Here is a 23,038-nt window from a genome sequence, read left to right on the forward strand (position 1 = left end):
ACTCACAGTGCCGGACACCGGACCGCCGACCTCCTCGTCCCTGTCAGTGCGCCACCTGGCTGTGCGCATGCGCAGGTTCCGAGCTGCGGCTTCGCCGGGCGCCGGGGGCGGGGCCGGGCGCCGGGGGCGGGGCCAAGCGGCCGGGGTTCCTTCCCAACTCTGTAGGGGGTCGTGGTGACTCACTGCTCACATTGTCTGTGCTTACCTGGACTATGTGTCTTTGATGAACTTTATGTACAATATCAGTGTATCATTTTGATGTACGTTCCTTTGTCCCGAAAATGTGTATGAATGTATCTTTGACTTCTAGTAGGTGGAACAGTTCTCAGAGCTTTTTTTTTTTTTTCTTTTTTTTAAATTTTTTATTTATTTAATTTATTTATTTATGGCTGTGTTGGGTCTTTCATTTCTGTGCGAGGGCTTTCTCCAGTTGCGGCAAGTGGGGGCCACTCTTCATCACGGTGCGCGGGCCTCTCACTATCGCAGCCTCTCTTGTTGCGGACCACAGGCTCCAGACGTGCAGGCTCAGTAATTGTGGCTCATGGGCCTAGTTGCTCCGCGGCATGTGGGATCTTCCCAGGCCAGGGCTCGAACCCGTGTCCTCTGCATTGGCAGGCAGACTCTCAACCACTGCGCCACCAGGGAAGCCCTCAGAGCTTTTTGAGAGTCTGTCTCCTGGGTTATAATCCTCAGTTTGGCTCAAATAAAATCCTCCTCTTTCTCTTCTTAGTTTGATTGTTCATTGAATTTTCATCGACAGGTTAAACAGAGTTGCCAAGTAACCCAGCAATTCCACTCCAAGGCATCTACTCAAGAGTACTGAAAGCATATATTCACAAAAAAAAATTTGTACATGAACAATTATAGTAGCCTTATGCATAAGAGCCCCAAAGCGGAAACAACCCAAAGGTCCATCAACTGATAAACAAAATGTGGTATAGCCATATGATGAAATATTATTCAGCCATAAAAAGGAATGAAGTACTGACACTTGCTACAACACGGATGAACCCTGACAACATTATGCTGAGTGAAGTCACAGCACCTGTCGTATGATACCATTTATATGAAATGTCCAACGTAGTGAAATCTGTAGAGACAGGAAGTATATTCGTGGTTGCCAGGGGCTGGAGGAAGGAGGGAATGGGGAGTGGCTGCTAATTGTGGGGGGGAGGGGGTAATGAAATGTACTGGAATTAAAGAATGGTGATGACTGCATGACCTCATGAAAATACTAAAATCCATTGATTTGTACACCTACAATTTTTTTCTACTTAAAAATTGTTTAATCTATTTTACCAGAAAGGATTCAGTTGAATTCCTTTGGTCACTCCAAGCCTAGACATTCTAGACTTATGTATTTGCTATTTTCTTCTGGGTTAAACACACTCTCAACCCATTCATCTCTTGGGGTCTTAAGTGCTGCCCTTGTAAATGTGGGTTTTTTTAATTTGGCAAAGGCAGCCTTGAACCCTATACCCACCTCTTCTCCAGTGAAGCCATTTCGCCAACTGCTGTTCACGAAGGGATTTCACCTATGGCCTTTTGCCCCTCCCACGGTGGAGGGGGTCTTTCCTCCCTAAATTCCATTCTCTCTTGGTCCATAACATCACCCACCCTTAGCTTCCCTCCTCCCTTCTTGGCCATTTCGTCTTCATCTGGCTGCCTCCTTTCCCTGTTTTTCCCATGGTTGCTTGCTTCCTGGGTCTCCTCCCTGAGTGTTCCCCTAACATAATCTGAGGTCTACAAGGCTCTACCTACCTCATCCTGCCCACTCCCCTCACCCCTTTCTCCCTGATGCCCCTACTTCCCCTCCCACATCAGCACATACCACTCCCTGTAGGGGCAGTCTTCCTTCTCTACCCCTTGGTTAATCACTCCTCACAGCTCTCTGCTGTTATTTTGTTTCTTTTTCCTATTCAAGTTCACGTGGATGCTTTTTTTTTTTTCATGTCGATGCTTTTGTGATAGTTTGATAAATGCCCATCTTGCTAACTAGCCAGTTCCACAAGGCTGGACACACTGTCTGTCGTGCTCCTAGTTAGATTCTATAGGGACCAACGTGCTGACATACATCGGAGATGCTCATCAAGTGTTTGTGGATTGAATGAACTGGAAGATGTTTTCCAAAACATGAATCATGATTGCTGGTGACAGCTGAGACTCTGGACGTGATTACTTATTTTCATATTTTTCCGGACATTGCAAGTCTTGGCTTTCAGTGAGCAAGGATTACTTTAGAATCAGAAAACAACAAAGACATGCACCCAAGGTGTGGCTGCCCACTGTTCACTTGTGCTGGTGTACCTCCATCTAGCTCTTTTAGTTCAACAAACACTTATTGAGTACTTGTTGCAGTATTCCAGCAGCCAGGGATAAAGCAGAAAGCAGAACAAGGTGTTTACAGTCCAGCAGGGAAAGTAAACAAGCACAATGCATCATGTATCAGTCAGATGGGTTGATGCCTTGGAGAGACATAAAGCAGGGAAAGAGGACAGAGTGTGACTGTTGGGCAGGGGCAGTTGCAGTTTTAAATAGAGAATTTGGGGAAGGCCTCACTGAGTAGGTGCTGTGTGACTGATGAATCGCAGGAGGTGAGGACCTGAGCTAGAAGGTGTTGGGGGAAGAGGATCCCCATGGAGAGAACAAGGATTGCAGAGGTCCTGACATGAGAACATGCCTGGCGTGTATGAGGAAGAGCAGGGAGGCCACTGAAACTTGAACAGAGTGACCAAGGGTGAGATGGGAGAAGAGGGAACAGGGAGGTGACAGGGGCTATCAATTAAAACATTATGGGGCTTCCCTGGTGGCTCAGTGATTAAGAATCCGCCTGCCAATGCAGGGTACATGGGTTCCAGCCCTGGTCCAGGAAGATCCCACATGCCAAGGAGCAACTAAGCCTGTGCGCCACAACTACTGAGTCTGCGCTCTAGAGCCTGCGAGCCACAACTACTGAAGCCCGCAAGCCACAACTATTGAAGCCTGCGCGCCTAGAGCCCGTGCTCTGCAACAAGAGAAGCCACTGCAGTGAGAAGCCCGCGCACCGCAACGAAGAGTAGACCCTGCTCGTCGCAACTAGAGAAAGACCGAGCACAGTAATGAAGACCCAATGCAGCCAAAAATAAAATATAAATTAATTTATAAAAAATAAATTAATTAAAAAATTGAAATTTCAAAGGCTGGCCAGGACGCAAAGCATCACAAAGTCTCATTTGTTGCTGGTGGGAAAGCAATATGGTACAACCGCTTTGGACAGGAGCTTTGCAGTTTCTTACAAAGCTCAACATAGACTTACTGTAATGACCCATAATCGCACTCCTAGGTATTTAACTAAGAGGAATGAAAACCTACGTACTGTTATGGACTGAATGTTTGTGGTCCCCCAACCCATCCTATTCATGTTGAACTCCTAATCTCTAATATGCTGGTTATGTGAAGCTGGGGTCTTCGGGAGGTGATTAGGTCTGAGGATGCAGTCCTCGTGAATGGAATCAGTGCCCTCATAAACAAGACCCCAGAGAACTCTCCTGCCCCTTCCACCATGTGAGGACACTACGAGAAGATGGCCATCTACGAACCAAGAGCACATCTGGAACTTCCACACATTCTTAGGAGATGGAATTCTATTAGGATGCTGAAAGGTGCCTTCCCCTCCGCCAGCGAAGGGGGCGGAAGCTGGGAGTACAGGTACGGGGTTATCTCTTCCTTAACTTTTCTGAGATCTCTTTTCACTAATGGCTGTTCATTAATAGGACTTAATTTTCAAGACTAGTTCTGGAATTCCCCAAAGGGCACTTGGCTAAGCAGGCCATGCCTACTCTCAAAGCAGCAAACAGACACCACCAGAGGGTTTTTTTGGTTTGTTTTTTGGCCTCGTGGTAAGGCCTGTGAGACCTTAGTTCTCTGACCAGGGATTGAACCCGGGCCCCCAGCAGTGGAAGCACAGAGTCCTAACCACTGGACTGCCAGGGAATTCCTCTTTTTTTTTTTTCAAGCTGAGTTTTTTAACTTGCTGGGCAAGGGAATGCACACCGAATACTTCTCCAGGTAGGAGCAGGGAAGGTTAAAGTTCTAAAAGAACTAGAAAGGGCAATGTATTCATTTCCTATGGCTGCTGTAACAAACTGCCACAAACTTTGTGGCCTAAAACTACACAAATGGACTTCCCTGGTGGCGCAGTGGTTAAGGTGGCGCAGTGGTTAAGAATCTGCCTGCCAATGCAGGGGACACGGGTTCGAGCCCTGGTCTGGGAAGATCCCACATGCTGCGGAGCAACTAAGCCCAGGCGCCACAACTACTGAGCCTGTGCTCTAGAGCCCGTGAGCTGCAACTACTGAGCCCACGTGCCACAACTACTGAAGCCTGCGTGCCTAGAGCCTGTGCTCTGCAACAACAGAGGCCACCACAATGAGAAGCCCGCGCACCTCAACAAAGAGTAGCCCCCGCTCACCGCAACTAGAGACAGCCTGCGTGCAGCAAGGAAGACCCAATGTAGCCAAAAATAAATAAATAAATTTATATATATTAAATAAAAAAACTACACAAATGTATTCTGGAGGCCAGAAATCTGAAATGAGTCATATGGGGCTAAAATCAAGGTGTCAGCAGGGCTGGTTCCTTCTGGAGGCTCCAGGGGGAATACCAGTGTCCTGCCTCTTCCAGCTTCTAGAAGCTTCTTCCATCATCATATCCCCTTCTGACTCTGATCCTCCTGCTTCCCTCTTGTAAGAACCCCTGTGATGACACTGGGCCCACCCAGATAACCCAGGATAATCTCCCCGTCTCAGTTCTTTGACTTAGTTACTGCTTCCAAGTCCCTTGGCCATATAAACCATCAGAGGAGGTTCCAGTGATTAGGATGTAGACCTATGTGGGAGGCCATTATTCAGCCTACCAATGAGGGTTCCTGACTGCTGTGTCTGATTTTTATTTTTTGGCTGCGCCACGCAGCATGTGGGATCTTAGTTCCCCAACCAGGGATCAAACCCTCCTGACTGCTGTGTTAATCAAGTATTGCAACCCAGCCTGTGGGAGAACAGAAGAGGGCCTGGGTCTGGACAGGAATGGTTAAAACTAGCCGTACTGGCCACCAATCAGTCAAGGCTTGTAAGAGGCTATGCCCTGGGGCTTCCCTGGTGGTGCAGTGGTTAAGAATCCGCCTGCCAATGCAGGGGACACAGGTTCGAGCCCTGGTCCGGGAAGATCCCACATGCCGCGGAGCAACCAAGCCCATGTGCCACAACTACTGAAGCCCGCACGCCCTACAGCCCGTGCTCCGCAACAAGAGAAGTCACCGCAATGAGAAGCCTGAGCACCACAACGAAGAGTAGCCCCTGCTCGCCGCAACTAGAGAAAGCCCGCGCACAGCAACGAACACCCAACGCAGCCAAAAATTAATTAATTAATTAAAAAAAAAAAAAAGAGGCTATGCCCTGGGTCTCTCTCAGATTCAGCTGTTAGCTCTGGTGTAGAGAAGCCCAACATCCAGTTGCAGCATCTCCAAAGCAAGAGCTGCTCTAAGGAGAGAGTTTTCCTCTTGCATTGCCCTGAGGGGGGTGGGGGTGGGGTTGGTGTTCCTAATTTGTATGAAGGTGAGGTGTAGACTATCAGCGGCCCTGCTGCAGTCTTAGCCAGGAGCAGGCTGAAAGAGTGCAAGGAGGACCAGAAGAAAGGGAAAGGGCAGGCATGAGTTTTCCTTAATGCTTGTGCTAGTTTCTATTGTTGCCATAACAAAGTACCACAAACATAGCTTAAAACAACGCAGATTTATTATCTCATAGCCTTAATTAGCTCAGTGACCTTCCCTCTGACTCTGCCTCCATAGGAACAAGTCAAACTTCCAAGGGGAGCCACCCCGGGGCTCCGAGGCTATGCCAACCAGTGTGAGCAGCTCTCAGCCAGCCAGCACTGCAGGGCCTCAGGAGGGATGCTCCCAGGTCCTCCCAGACCTCTCTGTAGCCTCCTACTCCCCATTCCCGGAGACCCACCCTCTTCTTCACAATAACACCCTCTCATTATCCAAGTCCCAAAGAAAGAAGTTATTCTTAGGCCCTGAGCTGTGGGATGCTGATTCAGAGAAGTCTCTGCCGAGATGCCCCCATCCATGCTTACAACTGCCCTGCGACCCTGACTTAGCCACTTCTGGTTTTAAAAAGGTCCAAAGAAAACCCAAACTCACCTCTTTTTATCTCCACCTCTTTATTCCTCATCAAATGATTATAACAATGTATGATTTGTGATAGAGGAAAAATCATACACAAGTAACAGTCACTTAGGAGACCCCATGTTTATTTCTCCATGATCAACTCCCAACCTACATCCGTATGTGTGCACACTTTACATGGCAAATCTTCTATTTTATGCTTTTGGTTGCCGGCCATATTATAAGCGTTTTCAATATGGCAACAAAACCTTTATCATCATGGTTTGGCATGGTTGCATGGAACAAATCACAAGTGTCTGAAATGAACAATGAGGGATGACAACGTAAACATAACAACTCAGTGTTTTTCTGTTTGTTTGTCTCAACAACTAAAGCAACGCATATTTATCAGCAGCAGCCCTTTCCTTCTTAGGAGAACCTGCTTTGTTCTCCACATTAAGAGGGATAACATCACTGTTCATTCACAAGCGACTTCCTCACCCAGGTGCCCCTGCTGAAATGAGTCCTCAGCACCTGGCAGGAATGTAACGCGGAAATACATTCAAATGTCAATCCGCTGTAATTCTGTGGTTGCTGTGAGCTGGAGCACTGTGTGGGGTTTCTCACCAGCATGCCTTTGCTACACAGCTAAGACAGCAAGGGCTCCTGCCGACAGCTTCCCTCGCTGGATTCCAGTAAGAGTTTGCTTACGTACAGTAAGGCAGACACTCCCTCTTAAAGGATTCTTCTTCCCGATTACACAGGCTCTTTCCAGTTTAAGGACCTGGATGTACGGATAGGTGAGTTCTCCAGGGAAGTATCTACCTGACTTTCTCAGGTTTTATTCCAGTGTATGCACTATCATGTTTGGTACAGGCTGAATCATCCCTGAAGCCTTTGCCGTATTTATTACTATCCTGTATCCTCTGCAAGAGTTCCCTAATGTATAGACTTAAAAGGATGGCTAAGGAATGTCTCACATCCACCAGTTTGCTGGACAGCTCAGAGCAGTCTTTTCCACTGACAGGGAGGAGCCACCCCTGAAGACACTTCTCCCTCACATAGGTTTTTGAGAGCCAGTCGGAAGATGAGCGTGGCCCACGTTCATTAAATATCCACGGGTTGTTCTCCAGGGTGTGATCTTTGGTGTCGGATGAGGGAAGAGCTCCTTCTGAAAGTTTTCCCACACTGAGGACAATGACTGGGACCCTCCCTGCTGTGGAGCCTCTGATGTACTGCCAGGTGAGAGTTCTGCTTGAAGGACTTTCCACAATCTGGACACTGGTACGGGGTCTCCTTAGTGTGAATTCTCTGGTGTTTGGTCAGACAGGAGCTGTCCCTGAAAGCTTTACCACACTGATTACACTCATAGGGCTTCTCGCCAGTATGAGTCCTCTGGTGACGTATGAGGCCGGCAATGTTCCTGAAAAGTTTCTGACACTGATCACAGCCATAGGGCTTCTCACCAGTATGAATCCTCTGGTGCCTGATGAGGTAAGCACTCTCAATGAAAGTTTTCCCACATTCTTTACACTCATAGGGTTTCTCCCCAGAATGGATTTTCTGATGCACAATGAGGTGAGAGTTACGGTTGAAGGATTTCCCGCATTCCACACATTCAAAGGGCTTCTCTCCAGTGTGAGTCCTCTCGTGCTGGGTGAGGTATGAGCCATCTCGGAAGGCCTTTCCGCATTTGCTACATTCATAAGGCTTCTCCCCAGTGTGTATTCTGAGATGCACAGTGAGGTGGGAGATGTCGGTGAAAGGTTTCCCACACTCATTACACCTATATGGTTTTTCCCCTGTATGAGTTCTTTGATGCAGAATCAGGGATGAATTTCGGTTGAAGGTTTTCCCACATTCTAGACACTCGTAAGGTTTCTCCCCAGTGTGAATTCTCTGGTGTTGCGTCAGAGCTGACCCATCACTGAAGGCTTTCCCGCATTTACTGCATTTATAGGGCTTCTCTCCTGTATGTATTCTTTGATGCACAATTAGGTTATAGTTCTTGGAGAAGGATTTTCCACACTCATTACAGGTATAAGGTTTCTCTCCAGTGTGAGTTCGGTGATGCAAGACAAGAGAAGAGTTCCGTTTGAAGCACTTGCCACATTCAGTACATGTGTACAGTTTTTCTCCAGGGCTGTTCCTCCTGTTTTCATTAAGAGATGAACTCAGGGTAAAGATGTCCCCAAAGTCCTTACCTTCATACAGTTTCTTCCCTCTTTTCATTATTTTTTGTTCACCAAGAGGGGTAAAATGGTTGAAAGACTTAACACTTTCAGGGTATTTATAGGGTTTCTCTCTAGTTTGAGTTCTTCCAAATTGAATAACTTCCATGGAATGGTTGAAGGCTTTCCCACAGGTGTCACTGTCACCCGTTCTCTTAGCTACATAACTTTTCTGACAATTGTGTAAAGCTGGGTCACAATCCAGGCTTTTAACACCTGAGCCACGTACATGGAAACCGTTTCTTGTGGAAACTCTCTGACGTCGTGGAAGGTCTGGGCTCACGCTCAAATGCTCCCCAAATCCGGGATATTCACGAATTGCTTCCTGAGCTCCTGGTTCCTCCTGAGTTAAGGCTGATTGCCTCAAATGTCCCTCCTGGTTCTCACAGTCCCAACTGTTACCTAGAATGGAGAAATGAGGACCCTCTCGTGTAAATCCTTCCATCTCCATGTCACAGGACAGTTCTTCCTCAGGAATGTTCTCAGCTGTCATTTTCAATCTTCTGTCCCAGGCTGGAAAGCAAAGAATGAAAAAGACAGACTTAAGCACATGAAGCCGTGTGTGGAAGAGGAATGAAAGATGGTGACAGGGCAAGTGTGTGGGTGTGTCTTTTTACTTGTTTTCTCTTTGAAATTCAGATCTATATGAGGGGGAGATACTGTGAGAGTCGAGGGATGGAGCCAAGAACAGGTTCAAGAAGAGCCACATGGCATTTCCACCCTCCTAGAGAACAGGCAGGGGGAATGGTGTTGGGGGTAAATATCACCAAAAGGATTAGCCTGAGACGTGGGAGATCAGAGGCCAGGTGTCACTCTGATCACACAGGAACACATCTCGGCCATTGTGTGCTTGTCTCCACCACCCACTTCCCCTACCAACAATCAGTACACACTCCGGATCCTCCACTTCACAATGGGCTTACAATAGCATTGAACGAGCAGTTTTCACCCCACCTTTGTGGTCAGAGTTCTGCCTTCGTGGATGGGACACAACACAGACCTGGTAACCTGAAAGTTCTGAAATTCCTAGATCTGTCAACGACCTTCCTGCAGGGTTATTATGAGAATTACGTCATGTGTAAGGCTGGCTCTGAGCTGGGGAACAGACAGTACTGTAAGTGGCTGCCAGCGTCTTCACTGTTATGGATCTTTCTCTAACCATGCTTCCACCCCTTTGACTTGAAGATATCAAGAAAACTGGCTCTCGGGCTTCCCTGGTGGCAGAGTAGTTAAGAATCTGCCTGCCAATGAAGGGGACACGGGTTTGAGCCCTGGTCTGGGAAGATCCCACATGCCACGGAGCAACTAAGCCCGTGTGCCACAACTACTGAGCCTGCGCTCTAGAGCCCACAAGCCACAACTACTGAGCCTGCGTGCCACAACTACTGAAGCCCGTGCACCTGGAGCCCGTGCTCTGCAACAAAAGAAGCCACCACAGTGAGAAGCCCGCGCACCACAATGAAGAGTAGCCCCTGCTCGCCGCAACTAGAGAAAGCCCGCGCGCACCAACAAAGACCCAGCACAGCCAAAAATAAAATTAATTAATTAGTTTTAAAAAATTTCTAAACAACAAAAAACACAGTAAGAGTCAAAATACAAGTGGCAGGTGGAGAGACGATACTATAAAGTATAAAAGAGACAAAGGAATAGTGCCGGAGATCTATAAAAAAATTCTTACAGAACAGCACATAAAAGGGAAAAAAATGGGTAAAGGATACAAGGAGGAACTTGATGGAGAGAAAATAGAAATGTCCTGAATTCATGAATTCTTGCTCATTTGCACCTAAAGGCATTTACAAACTGTAACTTTAAGAATACAAAATATGCACATTTCACACGAGTAAATGTAAAACAAGGCATGATAATATAATGCTTGAGCAGGTCATGCAAGAAGAGAGTTGGTGGGCACGTAAAGAGGTCAGTCCACTTGGCGGTGTAACTTGGTAGTGGCCATCAAAACATAAAACAGGCACATTCTGCCACCTTGCAATTCCACTTGGTGGTGTCTTAGATTCAGAAAGCCTGAGTCCCAAGCATAACTGGACATCAAGCTATACCTAAGGAAATGGTCTTAAAGTCCACCAGGAAAAAGACCACCAGTGAAGGAATGAACAGTACTGTGATTAACTTGGTAACAAAAATAGAAACCTGATAGTAATGGAAGATTACCATCAAAGTGCCAAGGGAAAAAACTGTCAGATACATGATTGTTCAAGAGTGAAAGTAAGGGACTTCCCTGGTGGCACAGTGGTTGGGAATCCGCCTGCCAATGCAGGGGACACGCGTTTGAGCCCTGGTCCGGGAAGATCCCACATGCTGCAAGCAACTAAGCCTGTGCTCCACAACTACTAAGCCTGCACTCTAGAGCCCACAAGCCACAACTACTGAGCCCTCATGCCACAACTACTGAAGCCCATGCATCTAGAGCCCATGCCCCGCAACAAGAGAAGCCACCGCTTCTCACTGCCCGCGCACCACAACAAAGAGTAGCCCCCGCTCACCACAACTAGAGAAAGTCTACATGCAGCAACGAAGACCCAACGCAGCCAAAATTAAAGAAATAAATAAAATTTTTTAAAAAAAGAGTGAAAGTAAGATAAAGGCAGCTTCAGAAAAGCAAAAGCAGGGTTTAAATCCAAGGACACTTGCCAAAAGAATTAGAAAAAAACTGTTCTTCAGGGGAAAAAAAAAAACCAGAAGGAAGGAATGGAGAGAACATGTATTTAAATAAAATCCAGCGCTGACCACATAAAATGAAGCAATAACAATGACTCAGGGGTTAACAGTGGGATGGACTAAAATACTGAATGGCAGTGGCCTGTGAGATGAAAACAGGGTAGCAAAATTAAGTGTCCTTACATTCTTATCTTGTTCATGATTCATGTTAGACCTGGTCAAGTCAGGAATAAAAGAATAAATGTCATGTAAAACTTCCAAGCCCACAGAGCAGTGGTTCTCAACCAGAGACGCTTTTACCCTCAAAAGACACTTGACAACATCTGGGAACATTTTTGGCTGTCATGACTTGGGGTCAGATGCTACTGGAATCTAGGGATGCTGTGAAATACCTTTAAAACACAAGACAGCCTCTCACACATAGAATGACCAGCCTCAAAACTCAAATGTAAATAGTGCTGAAGTTGAAAAACCCTGTTACAGGAGAAAAGAATAATAAAGAAAAGGAAAAAAAACAGATCAATCCAGAAGAAGGTGCTAAGGGGGAAAGCTCAAAAAGGACAGGTTAAGATAGAAAGTATAAAATAGGACATTACCAATAACAATAAATGTAAGTGGCTTTGATGGGCAAGATAAACACTGTGTCAGACTGCATTAAAAAATGTGTTTGTAACAGACACCAAAAGCAAAAGGACACAGAAAACAAAAGCAAAAGTTTGGAACAGACAAATGCTAACCAAACAAAGATTGAATGGTGCTTTGCTAACCAACAATAAACTTCAAGGATGATAACAGGGCAATATAACAATGGCAAAGATGTCTACATTAACAGCATGCCTCCAAACACAAAGCAAAGTCAGCAAATCCAACCATACTGGGAGGGTTTATGAACCTCTATCAGGAATGGAAATGTAGAAAGACTGAATAGAGACAAGCATAAGAGAATGTAATTAGCCAGCCTGGTCACACAGCTGAATGAAGACCCACTACCAATAATTAGAGCCAAAGGCTTTCCAAGCACAAGTGGAACATTTGCTAACACTGGTCATAAACCAGGCCAAAGAATGTGGTCAAGTTACAAACCAGTAATGGAAAGAACGCCAAATACAAAAAATAATAGTAAGTTTTTTTAAAAAAAAACCCTATTTATTTGGAAAAATGAAAATCTTTTTCTCAGTAATTCACAGATCAGAGAAATCTTGATGAAAATTAGAAAGCATCTACTTAGAAAACACGGAGAACTGAACAACTGATGATGATGGCACATCTCAAAACACATAGCAAAGGAGGATGCAGCTAAAGAAGTTCCTAGGTGAAAAATGCTGGTCTTTAATGCATGGGTTTTTTTTTTTGGTTTGGGTTTTTTTTGTTATTGTTTTTTGTTTTTGTTTTGTTTTGTTTTTGTTTTTGTTTTTTGTGGCCATGCCATGCGGCTTGCGGGACCTTAGTTCCCCAACCACGGATTGAACCTGCGCCCTCAGCAGTGAAAGCACAGAGTCCTAACCACTGGACTGCCAGGGAAGTCCCTAATGCTCGTATTTTAAAGAGAAGACTGAAAGTTAGTGAGATCACTGTTCGACTTCAGAAGTAAGGGAAAGAGCCACAGAGAAAACCAACAGAAGGTGAAAGGAAGGTGATAATAAAGGTAAGATCAAAAATTACAGAAACCGAAAACAAGGAAACAGCCAAGAACATGAAGAAAACCAGAAGTCTGTTATTTGAAAAGACTAAAGAAATTACCTTTGGCAAGAGTAATCATAAAATAAAGAACAAGAAGGCATACATAGGTGATATTCGTCATAAAAAGGGGATTTAATTAAGAAACAGAAGAAAGTTATCAAAATGGCAACATTGGATTTATCCTACAAAAGAAGGCCTATGAAACATTAGAACATCTACTGATACGATTCCTGACATTTTCAAATTAAAGTAGAAGACAACCCCCTACATCCTATCTCAATAAATTCAGAAAGTAATTTGAACAAATCTCACCCAGACTCTTGATCAAAATGCTCTCAGATTAAAGTAGTAGACCCCTTTACCCTACGTCAATAAATTGATAAGGTATTTTAAGGAAAGCTCCAACTCATGATGAAAATTCTTATCAACTACGAACACAGGGAATTAAGGTAAACATCACACGTGAGAAAACATGAGAATTGTTCAGTCTGAAGCCAAGGCCAAGACCCCAGATGCCTGCTAGGTCCACAGCACTCAACAGTGATGCGGAGGGGCCAGTTGGCCAGGAGGACCATATCCCGAGCTGTCACTCCTGGCTGCTCCTACTTTTCAGACCTCCTGAGGCTGCCGTATTACCACGCTGCATGTTTCCTCTACTGAGCCTTCTGAGTAGACTGGGGCCTGGGTGGCCTACAGTTGTCCTGTGGAAACAAGAGATGGAGAGCACCTCCCTACAAGTCTGTAAGGGCAGGATGTATGTGTGCACTTAAAAAATATGAGGTAAGTCAGACACATATAGGATGATACCACTTAATGAAAATTTTTAGACACACAAAGTATTCTCTAAGTAAAAATATTAAAAGGCCCTGGCAACACATCTACCAAAGCTGTGATCATGACTGTCTTGGGAGTGTGGAAGGGAACAGCCCTAGAGGAGCAAAGGGAATGTCCATTTCATCTATAATAGATACTTCCTTTATTGAAATAAGACTTACATACCACTAAGAGAGTGAAAAGACAACCTACCAAACAGGAGAAAATATTTACAGAGCATGTATCTGATAAAGGACTTGCAGAAGATATAAAAAACTCTTATAGCCCAATAATTACAGGACAACCCGAATTTTAAAAATAGGCAAAGGATCTGAATAAACATTTCTCCAAAGAAGACATACAGATGGCCAATAAGCATATGAAAAGATGATCAACATCATTAGTCATTAGGGAAATGCTAATCAAAACCCAGGCTTTCACTGCCATGGGCCTGGGTTCAATCTGTGGTCGGGGAACTAAGATCCCACAAGCCGCACAGCACGGCAAAAAAAAGGAAAAAAAAAGACAATAACAAGTGTTGTGAGCACGTGGAGAAACTGAAACCCTCACACACTGTTGGGGGGAATGTAAAATGGTACAGCTGGGACCTCCCTGGTGGTGCAGTGGTTAAGAATCCACCTGCCAATGCAGGGGACACGGGTTTGATCCCTGGTCTGGGAAGATCCCACATGCCATGGAGCAACCAAGCCCATGTGCCACAACTACTGAAGCCCGCGCACCTAGAGCCCGTGCTCTAGCCCCTGCTCGCCACAACTAGAGAAAGCCCGCGAGCAGCAACGAAGACCCAACGCAGCCAAAAAATAAATAAATAAATAAAATGGTGCAGCTGCTTTGGAAAACAGTCTGACAGTTTTTCAAAAAGTTAAACAGAGTCATCATATGACCCTGCAATTCCACTCCTAGGTATCTACTCAAGAAAAGTGTAAACGTATGTCTACACATAAACTTCTCCATGAATTATGAGTACATAACAGCACTATTCATGATAAACAAAAGCGGAAACAACCCAAATAAATGTCTACCAACCGATGAATGGATAAACAAAATGTGGAAATACACACAATGGAATATTCTTCAGCCTTAAGAAGGAGTGAAATACTGATAAATGCTTCAATAACACAGATGAATCCTAAAAACATTATACGCAGTAAAAGAACTCAGACACAAAAGACTCCATATTGTATGATCACATTTAAGTGAAACATCCGGAAGAGGCAATTCCATACACACTGAAAGTCAATTAGTGGCTGCCAGAAGCTGGGAGAAGGCAGTATGGGGAGTGATTCCTAATTGGTATGGGGTTTCTTCTTGGATTGATGAAAACGTTTTGGAAATATATAGTGGTGATGGCTGCACAACTTCGTGCATATACTAAAAAACCACCGAGTTGTGCACTTCGAATGAATGAATCATATGATATATGAATTATATCTCAATAAAGCTGTGATAAGTAATTTTACACCTATAAGGGGACAAGTTTCACCTAGCCTGACCTGCAGCGCTTGACCTTTGCAGTACTTCCCCTGGGGGCTTCCAGAAATCTGTGGAGGTGTCAGGTGGTCACAAAGATGGAAGCAGGGGGAACTGCTAGCATCTGATGGGCCTGGACCAGGGATGCATATTTGCTAACACACTTGGGACCGCTCCACGTGATGTTTGACCAACCTGTGGACCAAAGTCCCTGCAGGTATTAACCTGGGGTACTGAACTACAGAACAATACTACATGTGTTACAAGACATCAGGGAAAAGGCGCCTTCATTTAGGGGAAGGAAGTTGAAAGGAAGTCCAGATACAGCCCTGAATTCATGAACTCATTCCCTATTTTGCATCTCTCTCCTTGACCAAAACTGGCCATTCCAACTCTATGCTCAATCAATGAGGGCCTGAGTGTCATAGCGGTTACTGCAGAAAGAACAAACAATCACAAGCATACAGGAGGACATTAGGACAGACATCAGGGAAATAGTATTAAATTAGGGTATTTAATGCAGGAACTACACTGAATTTCATTAATTAAGGTTGTTTTAAAAATCTCGTATTATTGTCCTCATACATATCTGTGTAGCTATTTTTGGCAGTACAATAATACCAAAACTATGTTGTAAAAAATTCACCTTGATGCTGTTCACAAATTTGGGGGGGGGGTCTCTATTCCCCCCCACCCCACTCGTCCTCTGACCTCAGATATTCACAATACCACTTCTCTGGAGCCCCAGTATGACTCATTTTCCCCAGCCTGTCCTTCTCTACCCCATGGCCGCCAAAGAAGGTGGTCTCTAAGGCTTTCTATACACTGAAAGTTGCCCCAGCACATGATGAGACTTCAGGTCTGTTTGGAGAACTGTTTTCTGTGATAAATTGTCCTGATGTTGTTCCAGGTCATAGCAGAGGGGGTGACTGACCCTTCACTTGTCACCCCAGACCATCCAGACAGCCTGGGTTGCCTTAACTAAGTAAGTGCTTAGAACCTGCTTCCACCAAGGTACTTTCTTCCGTTCCTATTTAATACGCCTGGTCTGGATCCACCCACAACACTCACTGTTCCAGCAGTATCCAGCCATACCTCACCTCATTCAACTTCACTGAAGACAATGAATTCTGACTGTCCTATTTCTCTTAACCCAAACCTACAATCTCCAGCAGCAGACTGCTTCTTTTTTTTTTTTTTTTTTTTCAGACTGCTTCTTATGTTTTCAAGGTAGCTGTGCCAAACATTTAAATATAGAAATAATTTTTTTAATACAAATGCCTTTCCTTTTATTGATTCTTTACATTTAATTTTTAAAGTTATATGGATATTTAATATTATCTATAAAATTCTCTTCAGGACAGTAAAAGGCATATTGCAACTATTGATCATAAAGACTGAGCATTGGGCGTCCCTGTTGGCACAGTGGTTAAGAACGTGCCTGTCAATGCAAGGGACACAGGTTCCAGCCCTGGTCCGGGAAGATCCTACATGCCGCAGAGCAACTAAGCACGCAAGCAACAACTACTGAGCCTGCGCTCGAGAGCCCGTGAGCCACAACTACTGAAACCCACGCGCCTAGAGCCTGTGCTCTGCAACAAGAGAAGCCACAGCAGTGAGAAGCCCATGCACCGCAACGAAGAGTAGTCCCCGCTTGCCACAACTAGAGAAAGCCCGTGCACAGCAACAAAGACCCAACACAGACAAAAATAAATAAAATAAAATAAATAATTTTTTTAAAAAAGTAGAACTCCTCCTGTGGAAAGAGCAGAGACAGAATGACTTCAGATAATCCACCTTTAAAAAAAAAAAAGACTGAGCATTACACAAAAAATAACTCAAAATGTATCACAAGCTTAAATATATAAGCTAAAGCTATAAAACTCTTAAATGAAAAACATAGGCATAATTCTGCAGAAACCTAATACAACACCAAAAGCACAAGTGACAGAGTAGATAAACTGGACTAATCAAAATTAAAACCTCTGTGCTTCAAAGAATGTTACGAAGAAAGTAAAATGACAATCCACAGGATAGGATAAAATATTTGCAAATCATATATCTGATAAGGCACTGGTATCCAGAATAAATAAACAACTCTTAGAGTTCAATAATTAAAAGACCAATAACCCATTTCATAAATGGGCAAAGGATCTAAATGGACAATTCTCCAAAGAAGATATACAAAAGGCCAATAAGCACAATGAAAAGAAGCTCAATATCATTAACCATCAAGGAACTGCAAATCAAAAACATATCGAGATACCATTTCACACCCACTAGGGTGGCTACAATCAGTTCCACTCCTAGGTCATCCAAGAGAAATGAAGACATATTTCCACAAAAAAAACCCCACAAAACTTGTATGTGAATGTTCACAGAAGCATTATTCGTAATACTCCCAAAATGGAAGCAACTCAAATGGCTATCAACTGATGAATGGATAAACGAATTAATATACTCATACAAGGGAATATTATTCATCCATAAAAATGAACCAAGTACTGATACACTGTAACGTGGATGAACTTTGAAAACATTTTTAAGTGAAAGAAGCCAAAACAAAGGACTACATATTGTATGGCCATTTATATGAAATGCCTACAATAGGCAAATGTAGAGACAGAAAGTAGATTAGTAATTGCCTGGGGCTAAGAAGGATGGAGGAAATGGGAAGTGAGTGCTAATGGGCAGGGGTTTTCTTTTGGGGGATGATGAAAATATTCTAAAACTGATCTGGGTGATGGATGCACCACCTGGTGAATATACGAAAAAGCATTGAATGGTATACCTTAGAGGGTGAATTATATGGTATATGAATTATACCTCGATACAGCTATTTAAACAATTAAGCACGTGTTGAATCTGTTGGAGTCAGAACTACTGGTCTAGACTCCACTTGGCATGTTTCTGGTATCTTGGGATTAAAGCTTGCGGAGAGGGCTTCCCTGGTGGCGCAGTGGTTAGGAACATGCCTGCTGACACAGGGGACACGGGTTCCAGCCCTGGCCCGGGAAGATCCCACATGCCACGGAGCAACTAAGTCCGTGCGCCACAACTACTGAGCCTGCACTCTAGAGTCCATGGGCCACAACTACTGAGCCCACGTGCCACTACTGAGCCCATGAGCCACAACTACTGAGCCCACGTGCCACAACTACTGAGCCCATGTGCCACAACTACTGAGCCCATGTGCCACAACTACTGAGCCTGTGCTCTAGAGCCCACAGGCCACAACTACTGAGCCTGCACTCTAGAGCCCGCGAGCCACAACTACTGAGCCCGCGTGCCACAACTACTGAGCCTGTGCTCTAGAGCCCACAGGCCACAACTACTGAGCCTGCACTCTAGAGCCCGCGAGCCACAACTACTGAGCCCACGAGCCATGACTACTGAGCCTGTGGACCACAACTACTGAGACTGCTCTCTAAAGCTTGCAAGCCACAACCACTGAGCCCGTGCGCCACAACTACTGAGCCCATGTGCCACAACCACTGAGCCCATGAGCCACAACTACTGAGCCCGCGCGCCTAGAGCTCATGCTCCGCAACAAGAGAAGCCACCACAATGAGAAACCTGTGCACCAAAATGAAGAGCAGCCCCCGCTTGCCACAACTAGAGAAAGCCCGCGTGCAGCAACGAAGAGCCAACGCAGCCAAAAATAAAAATAAATAGATAAATAAATAAAATAAAGCTTGTGGAGAATTCCATTCCCAGGCACTCACCTCTGAAGGGCTTTATACCCAGTCTCTATGACCCTGCAGAGGGATCCACTTAAGCCCAATGACTGGATGTTTGACATCAATGGTTGCCAGACCTCAGATGCCTGACCCCATCTGCATGGTTCTTGCCATCTCTGTGGACTACACATGATAATGTTTACTTCTTCAAATGATACATTCTTTAACAAAAATAAATTGTTTGCCACTAACTTTAGTCGTGTCCAAATAAAGTTACCCACCTCATTACCAATTGTGATTAACAGCCTGACTTCATTTTTGATGACTGACTGCTGACAGCTTTCAACCCCCCCGTTCTCACCACCACCTACTGCCCCTTCTCCTTCTGCAAACCAGGCAAACTAACAAGAAAGCCTGAGTGTTTTCTCCTTGGTGTTGGCAGGACGTTCAAACCATGCAAGCCCCAACCAGTGCAAGGCCACCCTCATCCCAACTCCATTAATCACTATAAAAGCCCAGTGAGCCTCCTTTTCCTGCTGTCTCACGATTTTTGTTTGTTTATTTGGTTTTTGGCCGTGCCACATGGCATTCGGGATCTTAGTTCCCCGACCAGGGATTGAACCCACGCCCCCTGCAGTGGAAGGGAGAAGACTTAACCATTGGACCACCAGGGAAGTCCCACTCACACTTTTTTGGATCATCATGGGAAGTCTGCCCTGCTCTCCAAGACAGTCTCATTACGTGAGTAATAAACCTTTTGTCTTCTTGTGGGAGGGTGTGTAAGATATAAAAAGATGTGTGTTTGAGGCAGGGAGAAAAGAAGGGTAAATCTAATGAGGCAAAGTATTAATAACTTGATAATCTGGATGGTTTTACAAGTGTTTATTGAACTATTCCTGCAACATTTCTGTAGGCGTAAAACTTCAAAATAAAAAGTCGGGTGCTAAGGGAGAGAAACAATCAATAGAAGGGAGAAAAGTTACTTGCTGTGGGTGGAAAAAATAACAAAGTCTTAGTGTTCAAAACATATTTTTACAAGCCCAAGTCGCTAACAAGCAATTTTTTAAAATTGGCAAATGATAAGGGATCTTTCTGGGGTGATGGTAATTTTGATAAAGGTTTGGACTGCATTTGTCAAAACTCATCCAGTGATACAATGAATATCTGTGCATTTCAATGTAAGTCAGTTTTCCCTCAAAAATTTAAAAAGCAATATTAAACTCTGATGTTAAGCATAGTAAGGTGTTTGAGGGGGGAGTGGAGTGATATCTGCCATTTACTTTGTATCCCAAAAAGGTTGGTGGGTGGCTAAAAGGGTGGACAAAGGGAACAAATATAGGGCATACACCAAGTAAAGCAGAGAGTTAATGAGTTGGTATAAGGACGCACAAGTGTCTCAACTTTTCTATATGTAGAAAAACTTTTATCATAAACTATTGGGGGAAGAGGAGCTAAGGAAACGAACCCACTAAACCAAGGAAGAGGAAAGCGAAGTGGCCACTAACAGTTGGAAAAACGCAGCCCTCATTGAGAACTGCAGCAAGATCTGATTTTGCAGCTATTAGGTGGGGAAAAAACAGGTGATCTGACACCTCCCGGTCTGCCGAGTGGTGGGAAACGGCACAGTCTGCGGGTACAACGCGGCCACCTCGGCCCGAGACCCACCGACGCCCACACGGGCCCTCCCACCACCCGACAGCAGAAGGGCGGCAGACCCAGGGCTCGCCCCAGCGGCCGGGCCAGGACACCCGGCAGGCAAGGGCAAAAAGGCCCCTATGGAAGGACAAGCGCAATACGAGCGCGGAACCGCCGGGAAACACGGAGGAAATCGCTGGGGTGTCCTCACCCGAAGAGGGAGCTTCCACACCCGCCGAGGTACGTCCACACCCGCAGCGGGGCGTCCACACTCGCCGGGGGGCGTCCTCAACTGCATGGGACGTCCACACTGCTGAAGGGGGGCGTCCACACCCGCCGGGGGACATCCACACCGCAGAAGGGGGGCGTCTACACTGGCCGGGGGCGTCCTCACTCGCTAGGGCCGCCGCGCCTCGGGCGGACCCCTGGCCCTGCGAGTCGGACGCGCCCACTGCCCGCGGGAAACCCGCCGGCAGACGCTCCGCTCCTGCGTCACCAGGACCCAGCGGACACCGCCTCCCGCGACACACACACACCGCCCTCGGGGGGAAATCGGGGCACCGAAAGAGCCAGGGGCGCAGCGGACTCACCCGAGGCAGGCCAGCGGCACCTGCGGCAGCGGCGGGGGCTACCGCGGCCATGTTCGGTGCAAATGCGCGTGCGCGCGCCGGAACCCGGATGTGCGCGTCCCAGGAGACTCCGCGGCCACCGCTGGACCCGTGCGGTGTAGAGACCCGAGTGCCTGCCTTTCGCTTCTGCTCGGCACCGCGCCGGATCCAGTCCCCTAGCCCTGGGCGGGGGTCGGCCGCAGGGTTCCGGGCTCCCACAGCCCGCCCTGCGCCCAGTCTTCGCCTCCAGCCCAGGGACTTAAGAGCGGTGCTGTCAGGAAGAGCTGTCCCTTCGCCGCATTTACTTACTCAGTTATTTATTGATATCGATGTGGATTCGCTGACATTTATTTTCGCTTTATCCCAGGACATCATTATTCTGCAGCCTTATCTTTATGTACTGCATAGTTTGCTGAAATAATTCTATATCATCACATTTTTTTTAAGAAAAATATGTTAAAATTCAGATAAGGGCAACTCATTATCCATTGACAATATAGTTATTTCCTTAGAAATCTAAACAGAAGCTACACATAAATCAATGTATGTGTTGTGGAAAAATCAGTATATAAAAATTAGCAGCAAGCAGTTAGAAAATGTGCTTTTAAAAGAAATAAATGTTCTCAGTTTTATGTATGTGTATAAAATAAAACAATTCCAAAAAGAAATAATTAGTATATGTACAAAAAATAATAAATACTCACACTTCCACTATCCAGCATGAATGTGGGGGGGGCAACCCCCAGAGGAGCCCAGGCAGCATATGTGTGAGGCCTAGGGTACCAGGCACAGTTCCTACACAGCCTAAGTCAAGGTGAAGGAGACAATTCTCAAAGAATCTCGCCCAATATATACACTTTTTTGTTTTCGTATTGGTGATTGTAGGTTTTTTTTTAATTGAAGTATAGTTGATTTACAATACTGTGTTAGTTTCAGGTGTACAACAAAGTAATTCAGTTTTTTTTCAGATTCTTTTTCCACTATAGGTTATTATAAGATATTGAGTATAGTTCCCTGTGCTTACAGTAATCCTTGTTGCTTATCTATTTTATGTATCATAGTTTGTATCTGTTAATCCCATACTCCTAATTTATCCCTACTTCTCTCTCTTTCCCCTTTGGTAACCATAAGTTTGTTTTCTCTGTGAGTCTGTTTCTGTTTTGTATATAGATTCATTTGTATTATTTTTTAGATTCTACATGTAAGTGATATAATATTTGTCTTTCTCTGTATGACTTACGTCACTCGGTATGATATTCTCTAGGTCCACCCATGTTGCTACAAATGACAATATTTCATTATTTTTTTATGGCTGAGTAATATTCCCTTACATATATATACACATATATGTATATGTAATGTGCACGTATATAATATATACATACCACATGTATATATGTAATATATACATACCATATCTTCTTTTTTTAAATATTTATTTTATTATTTATTTGGTTGCACTGGGTCTCTAGTTGCGGCAGGTGGGCTCCTTAGTTGTGGCATGCAAACTCTTAGTTACGGCATACACGTGGGATCTAATTCCCTGATCAGGGATCGAACCTGGGCCCCCTGCATTGGGAGCATGGAGTCTTAACCACTGCACCACCAGGGAAGTCCCCATACCTTCTTAAACCAATCGTCTGCTGATGGGCACTTGGGTTATTAGGGTTTTTCTCTTAGTCCCCTCCCAGGGGCACAGGTCCCATCGTGGCCGCTTTTCTTCCCTTCCTACCGGATTACTTGTGGATCTCTCTTACAGCCTTGGATGTACAGGAGTCCTTCTACCAACTTCCAGTTAGTTTTCAGTGAGAATTGTTCCACATGTAGATGTATTTTTCATGTGTTCGTGGAGGGAGGTGCGATCCATGTCCCTCTTACTCCACCATCTTGATCTATCACCAATAATCTCCCTTTTGATTAGGTTAAGGTCAACTGATTTAAAACCTAAATTACATCTTCAAAATCCTTTCATCTTTGCTGTACAACCGAAACGAATCAGGGTGTAATACCAGGAGGTGGAAATCATGGGCGCCATCTTAGAATTTTGCTTACCACAATGTCCACTCTAGAAGTTGAGATGCA

At 45.1% G+C, this 23,038-nt stretch overlaps 1 protein-coding gene across 1 annotated transcript in view; it reads right to left on the reverse strand.

Annotated features, from left to right (window-relative positions):
• The window catches only part of ZSCAN1 (zinc finger and SCAN domain containing 1), a 45,281-nt gene extending 23,796 nt beyond the window's left edge, over positions 1-21,485 (reverse strand). Inside the window, exons 1-2 of the transcript XR_014237886.1 lie at positions 20,939-21,485; positions 7-819 (exon numbers count right to left, since the gene is read on the reverse strand). The gene's annotated coding sequence lies outside the window, so the exon portion shown is untranslated. The remainder of the gene's footprint in view (positions 1-6; positions 820-20,938) is intronic.
• Between the last annotated feature and the right edge of the window lie 1,553 nt (positions 21,486-23,038).

This window comes from Balaenoptera borealis (genome assembly GCF_965194805.1).
Source record: "Balaenoptera borealis genome assembly, chromosome: 19".
NCBI lineage: Eukaryota > Metazoa > Chordata > Mammalia > Artiodactyla > Balaenopteridae > Balaenoptera > Balaenoptera borealis.